At 45.8% G+C, this 14,916-nt stretch overlaps 1 protein-coding gene across 7 annotated transcripts in view; it reads left to right on the top strand.

Annotated features, from left to right (window-relative positions):
- OSBPL6 (oxysterol binding protein like 6) overlaps positions 1–14,916 on the top strand; it is a 329,956-nt gene that overhangs the window by 46,299 nt on the left and 268,741 nt on the right. For 6 of the 7 annotated variants that reach the window (XM_077448099.1, XM_077448095.1, XM_077448094.1 and 3 more), the window contains exon 2: positions 7,622–7,758. The exons of the other annotated variant lie outside the window; for it this stretch is intronic. The gene's annotated coding sequence lies outside the window, so the exon portion shown is untranslated. The remainder of the gene's footprint in view (positions 1–7,621; positions 7,759–14,916) is intronic. 7 annotated transcript variants of the gene reach the window in all.

A 14,916-nucleotide genomic window follows, 5' to 3' on the forward strand; every position in this document is an offset into this window, starting at 1 on the left:
TGGGCAAGAAGCGCCTCTTCTCGAAAAAGCCCTGCCCCTCTCCAACTGCATTGAAATATTCAGGGTTTTGGTGCTAAAAGACTCTGGAATTTCTCCTAATATAGGATGGAGTATCCGTCCGGACCAGGACTTCCACCCAGGGCTATGTCCTTAATTGCTCTCTCTACTTCCCTTACTGAGATAGGGGTCTCTAAAGCCTCCATCTCCTCACTCGCACCTTTTGGGAAGTCCAGGTTCGTAAGATACTCTCGTATAGCTACCTTCCTTTTCCCCTCTTCTCCCCCTCTTACTCCTATATTATACAGAGCACTATAATAAGTATGGAAGTTGTCTGCAATATCAGGAGTGGCGAACTTCATCTCGCCTCTTTGTGTCCCTAATTTTGGGTATAAAAGTCCTATTTTTCTGTTCCTTTTACTCTTCTCGCCAGCCACTTCCCTGACCTGTTCCCCCACTGGTATATCTCCTTATTTATTCTATGGAAAGCTGTTCTCCTTTCTTGCTCCAGGAACTCTTCCAACTCCCTTTTTTTTTTTTTCTTTTTTTTTTTCTAATTCCTGACTCTCCTGAAGCCCCCTAGGTCTAGTTTTTTGCTCTAACTCCTCAATCTCACTATATAATTGAACTTTCCTTTTCTCCCTTTCCTTCGTTTTCCCTGCTCCAATCCTGATCAAGCTCCCTCTGACTGCCTTGTGTGTCTCCCATATGGTAGCCCTAGAGATTTCCTCCGTATCATTGAGCTCAAAGAAGTCCCTCAATTCCTGTTCAATTTTACTACTTACATCCTGTTCTTGAATAAGTGAGTCATTCATCCTCCAGGTTCTTCCTATCCCCTTTATAACCCTGAATTTCCAATTGAATTATTATAAGGGCATGATCTGACAGAGTGATAGGTTTAATTTCTGCTTTTTTTCAAGTTAGCCACTAATGGATGTTCTATCAAAATATAGTCGAGTCTTGCAAAGATTTTATGGACTGCCGAGAAGTGAGTATAGTCCCGTTCTTTTTGATGACTAATCCTCCATGAGTCTTGTAACTGGGCGCTGGTCAATGCTTTATTTACCAATCTATATCTCTGTTCCGACACTCGTGCGCCTCCCCCCCGAGGTATCCATCTTAGGATCAAGGCACCAATTCAGGTCTCCTGCTATAACCACTTTACCTGCTCTAAACTCCTCCAATTTTTTTAGAACTTTCCTTAAGAATTTATCTGGATTTCTATTTGGTGCATACACGTTTACTATAGTACATTGCATCTCCCCCAATTTCCCTTTTATAAATAAATATCTACCCTCTGGGTCAGCCAGACATTCCTCAATTTCAAACCTTGATAGTCTGTCGAAACCAATGGCTACTCCTCTTGAGTGAGCAGATGGTGTGTCCCCATAGAACCAAAGTGGAAATTGAGCTGATGTAAATTTTATCCCTGAATTGTTGGTAATATATGTCTCTTGCAAGCATATTACATTCCCCCCCATAAATTGAAGTTCTTTATTAATTTTGTACCTTTTTTTTTTTTTTTTTTTTTTTATTATTTTTTTTTTTTCAGTTGTATTTAAACCCCTCACATTGTTATCACATTAATGACTACCATTTACTGATTATTTCATTGGTTCGTCTGTCAACATGCGCTGACCCAAAGGGCATTTTGCTGGGGGACAGAGAGGGCACGAAGGAAAAAAAACCCCCACAGAAACCCCCCCTCCCTTTCCCTCCCCCCCCCCAAAAGGACTCCAATACTCCCACCCACTCCTCCCCCATCCCTCCCCCTCTCCGCAACGCTGCCCCTAAAAAGGTTATTCGGAGACCCCCCTTACTTCGTTGTTCATATGGGCTGGACACTTATCTCGTTGGTGTCTTTTCATCCCCATATTTACCCCAGGGGCTCACACCGGTAAGCCTCTAAGGACCCCCTCTGGCTCACCCCCCCCCCGTCCCTCCCCCACACGCCCCTTTACGCCCTCGGCTCCCTCCACTCTCCTCTCGCTCTTACTTTCTAATACTATCTTTTAACTGCCACCCCACCGTTAAACTCCACTCCTCTTCCCCTCGTCCATCTTAACTTCCTTTGCATAGGCCTTACTTCCTTTACTTCTTCTTCCCACCCTGGTAATTGGGGGGGGGGGGGGGGAGGAGGAGATATATCTAGCCTTTCACAGAACCCTCTCAAATCCTCAGGAAATCGCAGGACTGCAGAGCGTCCATCTTTTTTTCCTTTCAGGCAGGCTGGGAAGCCCCATTGATGGGATATTCCTGATGCAACCATCCGTTGAGTTAGGGGTTTTAATGATAATCTCCTTCTCATTAACGTGTCTGATGCTAGGTCAGAGAACACCTGCAGCTCTGCACCCTCAAAGGACAGACCTGGTAGTGTCCTCAACTTCCCCCATTATTAGCCCTTTCTCTTCTGGAACCTCGCTATTACGTCTCTTGGAGACTCCTCCCCTGCTGTCATCCGCCTAGTAATCCTGTGCACTGTCTACCTTTAGGGTTTCAGTGGGGTCTCCTTCTAGCAACGGGTTAAAAAGCTGCTGCACTATGCTACCTAGCTCCCCACTACTATATTTCTCTGGGAGCCCTTTGATTCGGACATTCTTCCTCCTGCCCAGGTTCTCTTGGTCCTCTAATCTATACTGGAGATTTCTATTCGTTCTCTGCAGGGTTAAAACTTGTTCTGTTATCTCATCCAACCTTAAATCCTGTTTGTCTAATCTATCCTCTATCTCCTCTACCCTCTCTAGGACCAAACCTATATCTGCCCTTACTCCTGCTATCTCAGTTTTTAGGGACTCCTCCATTTTGGCGAACATCTCCGCCAGCATCTCCTTTATTGTAGGGGCTTCTACTTCCTGGGTTATAGATTGCACACTTCCTTCCCTTCTGATATCCTCTTCTACTTCTCTTTCCTCTTCCCTTTCCTGGTGAGCTCTAGTACAAATCTGCGGGGGATTGCCGCCATCTTTCTGTCCCCCCGCCTTTACCCCATTTATTTTCCCACCTTTTACTTTCTTCTAATGTCCTCTGCTTTATTTGCCCCTGATCTTCGTACAGTTCCCGACTTAGGGCTACCTTGTCCCTCTTCTATTGTGCTGGTATTGCTTGCCATATACCACTGGATACCTCCTGGGCTGGGCACCGGCAGTATATTTTTACCTGTTTTTGCTTTCCCTCTCATTTTTCCTGTTTAGTTCCTCCCAATTCTATTCACTCTTATCTACTCCCCTCCCTCCCACCTCACCCCCCAGTCCCCCTTCTCCCCACTTAGGGGAAGTGGGAGCAAAGACGGGAGATAGAAGGGAAGTGACAAGTAGGACAGACACCGTTATACCTAAATTGTATGTACACAGGGCTAAAATACTGTCCACACCATAAATTAAGATTGTCCTGATGTGTCTATATCTATAACACCAATTCCTTTCAAGTATTTGTCCTTTCTCTTCCTCCTGTGGCTTAAATTCCACGGTTATCCATATAGTGCCCTTTTCTCTTCTGTAGTCCCTTTAATTCAGTCCTACGTCCTTCCCTCGGGACTCACTCCAAATACTCACGAACTGTCTTCTGATTTACAGAGCAATGCTAAGAACCATATTAATGATGTAATTTACTATTATCAAATCCCCTCCCTATTCCTTCTATGGCTTCTCAGTGCATTACACCACCGTCATTGCCACCCTTGGCGATATTACAGTTGGCACTTATAAGCTAAGATGGTTTTTGGAAGGGTATTAAGAGGGTAATCCAATGTCTTTGGGAGGCAACAGGGTTTACCAATAATTCTCGGTAGCAACCCCCACCCCAGTCATGAAATTCCTTCCGTGACTTCCTGGCTCCTCCGAGTAAAAAGAAAGCGGAGAAAAACTCCTCTGCTACATATTACCCAGTCAATAGAACAGTTTACATTTGAGTCTTTATGCTGAAATCCCCCTTTAAAGCACAGTGGGTGTAGGGCCTTTCAAAAAAAAAAAAAAAAAAAAGACACTACTTCTCTGGGGTATAGTCTATTACTCTTGCTGGCCAGCAAAGAAAAAAAAAAAAGATTTTTAAAAGGGTAAGCCATTGAAGCTTTTATAGCGTTACCGAAAGTCTATCGGAAAAGAGTGTATGGGGTATGGGATATGGGGTGTAGCCAAATCTTAACACCACCTCTCCATTGCTATTTGGAGTTTCTCCACTTTTTTTTTTTTTTTTTTTTTTATAACTTGCATGTGAAGTCTTTGGGAGTGCTTTAAGATTGGGTCTGACTTGCAGCAGGTAAAGTAACCTCACACATTATTGCGTGGCATACTTTTCTACTCCAACCTTCCGTTCACCACTCCACTCCCTCTTGTACTGCTTCTCCCCCATCCACACGTTAACTCACATTTTGTTGATTGGGGGTTGTAGTCTGTCCGGTCGTCTGCCTCCCACTTGACGCGGCACCTACCTTCTCACTCTCAATGAGGGTAGATGCCTCTCTCTCTTGGCAGTATGTGGGTCTCCGATGCGCTGACCTGTACAGCCAGCAAGCCGTGTGCTGAGCGGACCTCTTCTCCACTTCTCTGTCCTGGCGGGGGAGGCCACCTAATCTCTCTGACTGGATCCTCGCCCCCGCTTCAGAGGGGGATCAGTGAAGCGCCGCTCATGTCCACCAAACTAGACGCTCTGCGACGGGGATGGTGAACACACCGCGCCGTAGCGTGGCGTGGCTATCAGTTCCGCTTTCTGCTCATCGCCATCGCTGTTGCATAGGAACTATCGTGGGGGTTCCGGGCAGCAGGGAGGTTGGGAGGACGGGAAGCCTGGAGGATGCCCAGAGCACGTCTACCTCATGGCGCTCCGCCCCATCTCTACATTTTTATTTATGTATACTGATTAACAATACAGATGCAAATATAAATTGCGAAACGGTATTCGATAATAACTAACATAAAGTGGAAATTTTGGTAAAGGGTTATTCAATTCTTGGTATTGTAAACAAGCCCACCCCTAATGGGTTCAAACTGTAGGCCTGCAATGGACATCAAGTTCATCTACAGTTATTACCACTTAAACATTCTGGCAGTGTTTTCTACTAGTTTATTGTAAATTGTATTTTGAATTTTGTGTTCCCCTCTGTCCTATATACTTGTGGGTTTTTTTTTTTCCCCATCTCTTTGGTTAATAGTTTTTGTCGGCTAGAACAAATATGCCATGATGTCTGTAATGGCAGCAAGACTGTTTTGCTTTTAGGCTTCATGCACACGAGACGCAGATGCAAACGCTGCTGGACACATGTTGAAACCGGCGTTTAGAAATGCGCGTTTTGCCGCGATTTTTACCGCGATTTAGCGGCGTTTTACCGCGTTTGCGTCTAGAAGCGTTTAGTTAAGCTAACATCATAGACCCTCTCCAGCTCAAAAATTAACTATTTCAGCAATTTTGTGAGACCAGAGTGAGTAGCAGCAGCTGTGAGAGCTGCAGTGTACTTGTATTTAGCGTGTCACTTGCCACGGCACCTGCCACAAGTTGTGGATTGTCCACTTGCCACGTGACTTGCCACATCACCTGCCACGTCACTTGCCATGTCATCTGCCACAAGTTGTGGATTGTCCAACTGCCACGTCACCTGCCACAAGTTGTGGATTGTCCACTTGCCACGTGACTTGCCACATCACCTGCCACGTCACTTGCCACGTCACCTGCCACAAGTTTTGGATTGTCCACTTGCCACGTCACTTGCCACAAGTTGGGGATTGTCCACTTGCCACATCACCTGCCACGCCACCTGTCACAAGTTGTGGATTGTCCACTTGCCACATCACTTGCCACAAGCTGTGGATTGTTCACTTGCCACGTCACTTGCCACGTCACTTGCCACATCACCTGCCACAAGTTTTGGATTGTCCACTTGCCACGTCACTTGCCACGTCAGCTGCCACGTCACTTGCCACAAGATGTGGATTGTCCACTTGTCACATCACCTGCCACGTCACTTGCCACATCACCTGCCACGTCACTTGCCACGAGATGTGGATTGTCCACTTGCCACGTCACCTGCCACGTCACTTGCCACGTCACCTGCCACAAGTTTTGGAATGTCCACTTGCCACGTCACTTGCCACGTCACTTGCCACAAGATGTGGATTGTCCACTTGTCACATCACCTGCCACATCACCTGCCACATCACCTGCCACATCACTTGCCACATCACCTGCCACGTCACCTGCCACAAGTTGTGGATTGTCCACTTGCCACGTCACTTGCCACATCACCTGCCACGTCACTTGCCACGATATGTGGATTGTCCACTTGCCACGTCACTTGCCACGTCACCTGCCACAAGTTTTGGATTGTCCACTTGCCACGTCACTTGCCACATCACCTGCCACGTCACTTGCCACGTCACCTGCCACAAGTTTTGGATTGTCCACTTGCCACGTCACTTGCCACGTCAGCTGCCACGTCATTTGCCACAAGATGTGGATTGTCCACTTGTCACATCACCTGCCACATCACTTGCCACATCACCTGCCACGTCACCTGCCACAAGTTGTGGATTGTCCACTTGCCACGTCACTTGCCACATCACCTGCCACGTCACTTGCCACAAGATGTGGATTGTCCACTTTCCACGTCACCTGCCATGCCACCTGCCACAAGTTGTGGATTGTCCACTTGCCACGTCACCAGCCACATCACCTGCCACAAGTTGTGGATTGTCCACTTGCCACACCACTTTCCACGTCACCTGCCACGTCACCTGCCACGTCACCTGCCACAAGATGTGGATTGTCCACTTGCCACGTCACCAGCCACATCACCTGCCACAAGTTGTGGATTGTCCACTTGCCACATCACTTTCCACGTCACCTGACACAAGTTGTGGATTGTCCACTCGCCACGTCACTTGCCACATCCCCTGCCACAAGTGGATTGTCCACTTGCCACGTCACCTGCCACAAGTTATGGATTGTCCACTTGCCACGTCACATGCCAGTCACCTGCCACAAGTTGTTGATTTTCCACTTGCCACGTCATCTGCCAGGTCACTTGCCGCGTCACCTGCCAGGTCACTTGCCACGTCACCTGCCACAAGTTGTGGATTGTCCACTTTCCACGTCACTTGCCACTTCACCTGCCACGTCACTTGCCACAAGTTGTGGATTGTCCACTTGCCACGTCACTTGCCACCTGCCATGTCACTTGCCACAAGTTGTGGATTGTCCACTTGCAATTGCAATTGTTTAAAATATTTTTCTAATGGTTTTTCATCATTTGCAATCATTTTTGAGATTTTTAATGTAAAAAAAAAGGTCACCTTTAAAAACGCATATAAACGCAAACGCGGCTAAACGCGGTAGCAGCGGTTTGCCGCGTTTTGCCGCGTTTTGCGTCGGAAACGTGGAAATTTTTGCTTCTGAACGCATTTTTTTGCTTCTGGAAAAACGAGATTAAACGCAACTGCATAAAAACGGAAAAAAACGAGACTGTGTGCATGGACACATAGGATAACATTGAATGAGTTCAGGAGCAGTTGAAAAAACTGTCCAACTGCATCTGAACGCGCGTTTAACTGCGTCTCGTGTGCATGAGGCCTTAGAAAAAAAACCTTTTGCTGTTAAAGCTTTTGCACTTAATATCTTGATTTATTTTGACTTTCAGATTTCAAATTGAAGCACTCCATCACAGATTACGCTTGGAATTAGACAAAGGATTTCCCTTCTCTCTCTCTACCTGTGTACAAGGAATGGAATGGGATTAACTCCTCACTCGTCACAGCCATAAGCAGCAGGGATAGGGTGAGTTGCCAGGGACTGTCTTCAATGTTTTTTTTTTTATGTACTATTAAATGTTAGTCAACCACAATATCTCATCTGTACAAAATCTACATAAAATATTGGAATAACTAGAAGAACTATGCCTGTATAGTTAGTCGATGTAAATTTTAAAAGGTGTCCATGCAGTTTTATTAGCAAAGAAACATGCAAAACAACCAATTTGCACGACTTCCTCAGAACATAAGAAAAATGGTGCATCAATAACCGTAGGAACACGGTGTTAAATATCATACATAAATCATAATCTATAATTGATTCATAGTTTTTATATATCAGATACCTTGCATAAATCTATTGGCACTTACAGATCAGCTATCCTTCATTTAAAAACGAAATTCTCCAAAGCTGAGCATTGCTGGAAATCTCATCTGAAGACTGGGGAGGATAGAGGAGGGTGAAAAAAAGATAATTGCCACAGATATCTTATTCAACTATCTTAGTGTGTGTGTGTGTGTGTGTCAATGGTGTATTTAGGTTTCGTGCTGCCCTAACCTGACTAAACTTGTGCACCCCCTAATTTAAATATGACCCACCCCTTTATGTCAATGCCATGCCCCTTCCTGTTTGAGACCTGCCCTTTCATTTGTAAACCACACCCCTTCCTCTTTAGGCTCCACTTTATTTCCTCTTAGAACCCCGCCTCTTCCTCTCTGTACATTAAAAGTGTGTACCAAGTGCAGTCCTCACCAGTGCCCATCGAGGCAGCCCTCATTAGCACCCACTAAGGGTCACCAATTGCATTCTAATCATACCAAATTATGTGAGCAGCCTGCAGTTCCTCTTTAAGCACCTGTTCACATCGGGCGATTTGTCGTGCGATTTGACATGTGAAATTGCATGCCAAATCGGCGGCTATTGCTGGCAATGGCACCGCACCGATTCCCATCCCATTCCGATCCTGCATTATTTTTTGGCTGTTTCGTGGTGCGATTCATAGACTTCGTTCCTGCGCAGATGTCTGTCAAATTGTCTCTCAGTTGAACTCGCACGATTTCTAATGCAGCGTACACACGGGCGGACTGTATGGCGTACTTAGTCCGTCGAAACACATTTCAGCGGACAGTCTGCTCGTGTGTGGGCTTCAGCAGACTTTTTCAGCGTGCAGTCTGGCGTACTAAGTGTTTCGGATTTTCCGTAATTCTGTTCGTCATACTTTGGTTTCAGCGGACAATACGGTCGTCAGTGTGCTAGTTGGACGGACTAAGAATGGCGCATGCCCAGAAAGGATTTACACGGCGGAAGGGTGCTTTGCTGTGTATTGGACTTCCTATTTCTAGTCCCGTCGTACGTGCTGTACACGTCATCGCGCAAGCTTTCGAGGGACTGTTCGTGTATCCGTGTGTGGTCAAGTCCGTTCAGTGGAAAGTATGACGGACTGTCCGTCGGATTGTATGACGGACTAAGTACGCCATACAGTCCGCTCGTGTGTACGCGGCATAACCCGCATCAGTGTGAACCTGGGCTTAATGTAGTCAGCAGGATGGGTAATAAAATACAGACTGATTTATGATCAGAAATTACACTTTTCTTCATATGTCAGAAGGCAGCATTAGCCATACAGGTAGCTATGAAAGGTTAACTACATATACCACCCTTTCACACTGCCAGCAGGCCATGTTGGCAGTAAAGCGACGCTAGTTTTATCTGTGCTTTACCGTTGTTTTAGCTCCACTTTTCATCTGAAAGCAGGGCACTCTTAACCCCCGCTAGCGGCCAAAAAAAGGCTTGCTTTTGCAGGTGCTTCAGCAGCGGTACCTATTCATTTAAAAGGGCAGGGGTGGTGGAGGAGTGGTGTATACAGCGCTCATGCACTGCCCCAAAGATGCTGCTTGCAGGACTTTTTCTAATGTCTTGAATGTGCACCACCCCAGTGTGAAAGCACTCAGGACTGCAGGGGAGGTTTTTTTTTTTGTTTTTGTTTTTTCTCAGGCGCTATTTTTAGCCAAAAAGCGCCTTAAACGCCTCCAGTGTAAAAGGGGTCTTTGCAAGCAGACACCAGGTGTTGAATGCTATTAATTCCAGAAGCACCAGCCTGCAGATATTGAGCTGTAAAGAGTTACCCATATAGGTAAGCAGCAGTGTACATGTATCCATCCATGAAAAGAAGAAAAGCACAGTCCTCCCCCTAGCACCAAGGACACAGAGGGTTCATTATCAGACAGTTGTCCCTATTTCAGATAACGGAGATGGGAGAAAGAAGTGAAAGCTGGAGCATAGGTAAGCTGTGAGGTTTGTAATGAGAGACATTGAGGAGGCTCGGTGTCTTGGTTACTCTCACCTCCTCCATGATATGCAGAATGTAGCTGCCAGCTGAAGCCACAGACAGACCCTGCAAGCTCCATGTGTACCTGCGGGTATCGCAACACAGGAGGCTGACCAGTTCTATCCATGCTCTCCTGTCTGTGTGGAGGGGGGGGGAGTACTGTCGCCACACTTTCTGCTCTGCGAGACGCTGCAGCCAGCAACCGCGGCAGTGAGTGAATGGACTGACTCGGGAGGAGGAGGGGGGGCCTCCCCCCATAAAGTGCCGCTTTAGGCCTGGTCCTTGTAGGCCTAGGCCAAAATACAGCGTGTGTGTGTGTGTGTGTATATATATATATATATATATATATATATATATATATATATATATATATATATATATATATATATATATATATATATATATATATATATATATATATATATATATATATATTAAACAAAAATCTGCGAGGTGGATGGATAAATCAATTCACCCGTAGAAAAAACAGCGCATAATATTCAAATAAAAGAAAAGAAATAATATACAAATTGCGCTAGTGCAACCTATTGTTCTATGGAAAGAATATTTCTATCTTCCCAAATGTAACCATACAATCACAATATTGTCCATGAACACTGTCCATATATCTAAATTGTACTGAGTACTTAGGATAGTTTCAGGAAACGAATTGAAACAGTATGTCTATTTCAGTCCATCCACAGACAATAAAATTAATAGCCAAAACAAAAATAGAATGTCCTGGTATAAATCAAGAGGAGTGTACGATGCAATCCTCCCTTAATATGAAAAAACAGTGGTCACGAATTTGCTGGGGTACAATATATATATACATATCTCATTGCCATTGCAATTAGGTCACACCTTCCACCTACTAAAAAGGCTACAATCTATATCTGCCAATGCCTGTAGGAGCCTAACAGCCCATATAGAAAACCCCTGTAGATCGACCACCATACTTCCATTACTTTACCCTACACTGATCATGGGAAAACGTTTATTCTTTCAATAACTCTCTCACTCCACCGTGTGCTCCTTTACCCCTACCGAATTTCCTTTTTAAAAGACTGACATAAGTATCTCAGAATTCGTCCAAGGTAAAGGTCTCTGAAATCTTAGTATGGCCAAGATTGCTACATCATGTATATTGAACACAAAGAGGAAGATTTACTAAAACTGGAGAGTGTAAGATCTGGTGGAACTGTGCAGTTAGAAGCTGGCTACAATGCACAGCTGCGCCACATTCTGAGTGCTCCAGTTTTGGTAAATCTACCCCTAAATGTTCAAATGCATAAATCACAAATGCAGTTTGTGGCTGTCTTATTAATAATCACGCTTGTAGGCCAATACGTAAGGGCAGTGGCTGTGACAGCTGGTGCTCAATTTATTTTTATTTTTTTTTGGGGGGGGGAGGGGCGGCAAACCTGGCCCCCTCATTACTATTTTTATGTTTGATGCTCCTCCTACCACTACTATTTTTATGTGTTGATGCTAATTCTCCAGTCGACCAGCCAGCTTGGTACACTGAGTCTGTGAATGAGAAGCTGGAAATTACATTTGGCCTGCTTTTTGCCAGTACACGTAGAACTGATTAAAAAACTAGAACAAATGATCACCCTACTCTGCTAGCGGTTCAGTTCTAGATGTACTGACAGAGTAGGTGAACTGTTCATACACAGTAAACTATTCCATCAACAATGCACAGACTGTTCTGGGACAGCAACAATGATGTGCAGGTGGCAGTAAGCCACCCTAGGCCAGGAGCTATGTTAGTAATGCAAATATCCAGCCCTATTTATACTGAAAGATTTGTATACTCTTAGGCATGCCATAGACCCTTTTTATTGTATCATGGTAAAGGTGCTCCCCATTCTTCTTGGAAAAAAATATTCAGGCTGTGTAAATTAGTGGAGTGTCCACAATGAACTACAAATTTTAAGCGCTCTTTAAAGTGGCTTAGCCAGGCCATAGACGATGCAAATTTCTTTCCTGCCACCACCTGCCTTCCCCGCCTGGAGAAGACAGTGATTATTACTAGTGTCTATAGCAGCCTTTAGCAATAATCGCAATTAAAATCCAGCAGGCTGGTTGTACCGAAGTTGATCAATAGGGATGAGCCGAACACCCCCCGGTTCGGTTCGCACCAGAACTTTCGAGCGGACCCCACATTCGTTACGAACGTTAGAACCCCATTGAAGTCTATGGGACTCGAACGTTCGAAATGGAAAGTGCTAATTTTAACGGCTAATATGCAAGATATTGTCCTAAAAAGGGTTTGGGGACCTGACTCCTGCCTCAGGAGACATGGGTCAATGCAAAAAAAAGTTTTAAAAACGGCCGTTTTGGCGGGAGCACTGATTTTAATGACTATTAGAGGGAAAAAAAAAAGTGAAATATTCCTTTAAATATGGTGCCTGGGGGGTGTCTGTAGTATGCCTGTGAAGTGCCACGTGTTTCCCGTGTTTATAACAGTCCCTGCACAAAATGACATTAAACGGAAATAACACCATTTAAAACTGCTTGCGGTTTTAATGTTATATCTGGTTCCTGCAATATGGTTGATAATCATTGAGAAAAATGGCATGGGTAGCCCTCCCTGTCCATTACCAGCCTATTTGGGTCTTGTACGCATATTAAGGGGAACCCTGTACCCATATTAAAAAAAAGGAAATGCGTGTGGCCCCCAGGCCCTATATACTCAGAACAGCAGTATACAGGCGGTGCAAACAAGACAGGGACTGTGTAGGTTTGTTGTGTTAAGTTGAATCTGTTTGTAATTTTCAACTGGTACATTTTTAAAGTGTAGCTCCAGTCAAAAAAACAATTTTTAAGCTTTTTGGAAAACATAGGGAAGGGTTATCACCCCTGTATAATTTGTTTTGTCGTCCATCTTTTTTCATCTCACTTGCTTCTGTCTCCTTGCGTTTGCAAGTAGGAGATGTTTGTAAGTTGGATGTTTGAAAGTAGGGGCCTGCCCTATATGCTCTGCAGAAATGGCGGAACAAGGTGTTGGTTTTGCCACAACATTGTAAGCCCTCAAAGTGACTCTTGGTGGGCGCTGGAGCGCCCTGCTGTGAACGATTATATCAAGAATTGTAATTACATGCCATTGTTGAACAGTGGTAGAAAAATTGACCTTTGGTGGTTGTGGTGCTGGTGTCACAACACTATAAGTCCTCACCGTTACTCTGGGTGGGCACAGGAAGGGGCCCTCCTGTGAAATATTATATCAAGAATTGTAATTACATGTCCCTGTTAAACAGGGGCAGAAAAATTGGGCCTTAGGCACTGGTGCTGGTGCCACCACACTGCAACCTCTGCCATATACTCTAGTTTTATTGCAGGAATTAGCCCTGCTGCAAAGCATTGCATCAAAAATTGTAATTAAACGCCCCTGTTAAACAGGGGCAGAAAAATTGGGCTGCTGGCATCACCCAGAACCAAAAATGTTCTTCCAACATATCAGCGGAGGAGGAAGAGGATAGACGATCAACATAACAGGACAGTCACTCAGCATCAGCATAGGCAGTCTTGAAGGGATGTGGTATTTCAAAAAAAATTATTCGGTTACATCAGCTTCAGGTGCTTGGTAGCTGTGGGTGATCCAAGACTGATTCATCTTGATGAAGGTCAGTCGATCAACTGATTCGGTGGACAGGCGCACCCTGTGATCGGTAACAAAGCCACCAGCAGCACTGAAGGTGCGTTCCGAAAGAACGCTGGATGCAGGACAGGCCAGTAGCTCAATTGCATACTGTGCAAGCTCTGGCCAGTGATCCATCCTCGAGACCCAGTAAGCCAGAGGATTTTCGGTGGGAAAGGTGTCCAAGTCTGACCTTGCCCCTAGGTATTCCTGCACCATGTAAATTAGACGCTGGCGATGGGTGCTGGAACCAATCATACCTTGGGGCTGCGGACTAATAAATTGTCTGAAAGCATCAGTCAGACGGCCACCTTCTCCACCGCTCCTTCTGACCGATGCCTCAGCAACACGTTGTCCAGGACCAGGAGTTTGTAACCTCCCAGTCTCTGGGAACGCGTTGCACAGACCTTTCTGCAAGGCCTCCCGGAGATGTCTCATCCTCTGCTCCCTCTGCGATGGCAAGATAAGGTCGGCAACCTTACCCTTGTACCGTGGATCAAGGACAGTGGCCAGCCAGTAATGGTCCCTCTTCTTGATCCGAAGAATACGAGGATCCTTCCGCAGGCTTTGCAGGATCAGGGAGGCCATGCAGCGTAGGTTAGCTGAGGCATTTGGTCCGGAGTCCTCTGGGTCACTAAGGACAACATGATCCGCAGCTACCTCCTCCCAGCCACGTACAAGTCCACGTGTTTCTTGGGACTGTAAATCATCCCTATAAGACTGCTGCTGCTGCTGCTGATGCTGAGTGCCAGCCTCCACCTCCATGCTGACACAATCATCCTCCTCCTCCTCTTCCTCCTCCTCACCCTCTTCCTGTGTGATGGGTGGCACAGCAGGAACACTGTCTGGATAAAGGGGGCCTTGAGAGGCAAGGAAGTCCTCCCTCCTCTTCCTGCCTCTGTTCTGCCTCAAGTGCCCTGTCCATTATTCCACGCAGCGTATGCTCCAAGAGGTGGACAAGAGGTACAGTGTCACTGATGCATGCACTGTCACTGCTCACCATCCTTGTGGCCTCCTCAAACGGTGACAGGACAGTGCATGCATCCCTGATCATGCCCCACTGGCGTGGTGAGAAAAAACCAAGCTCCCCTGACCCTGTCCTGGTGCCGTAGTTGCACAGGTACTCATTGATGGCCCTCTGCTGCGTGTGCAGCCGCTGCAGCATGGCCAATGTTGAGTTCCATCTGGTGGGCATGTCACATATAAGGCGGTT

The sequence above is a fragment of the Lithobates pipiens genome, unplaced genomic scaffold (genome assembly GCF_037356315.1).
Source record: "Lithobates pipiens isolate NorthernLeopardFrog02 unplaced genomic scaffold, aLitPip1_a1.2 Scaffold_22, whole genome shotgun sequence".
Lineage (NCBI taxonomy): Eukaryota > Metazoa > Chordata > Amphibia > Anura > Ranidae > Lithobates > Lithobates pipiens.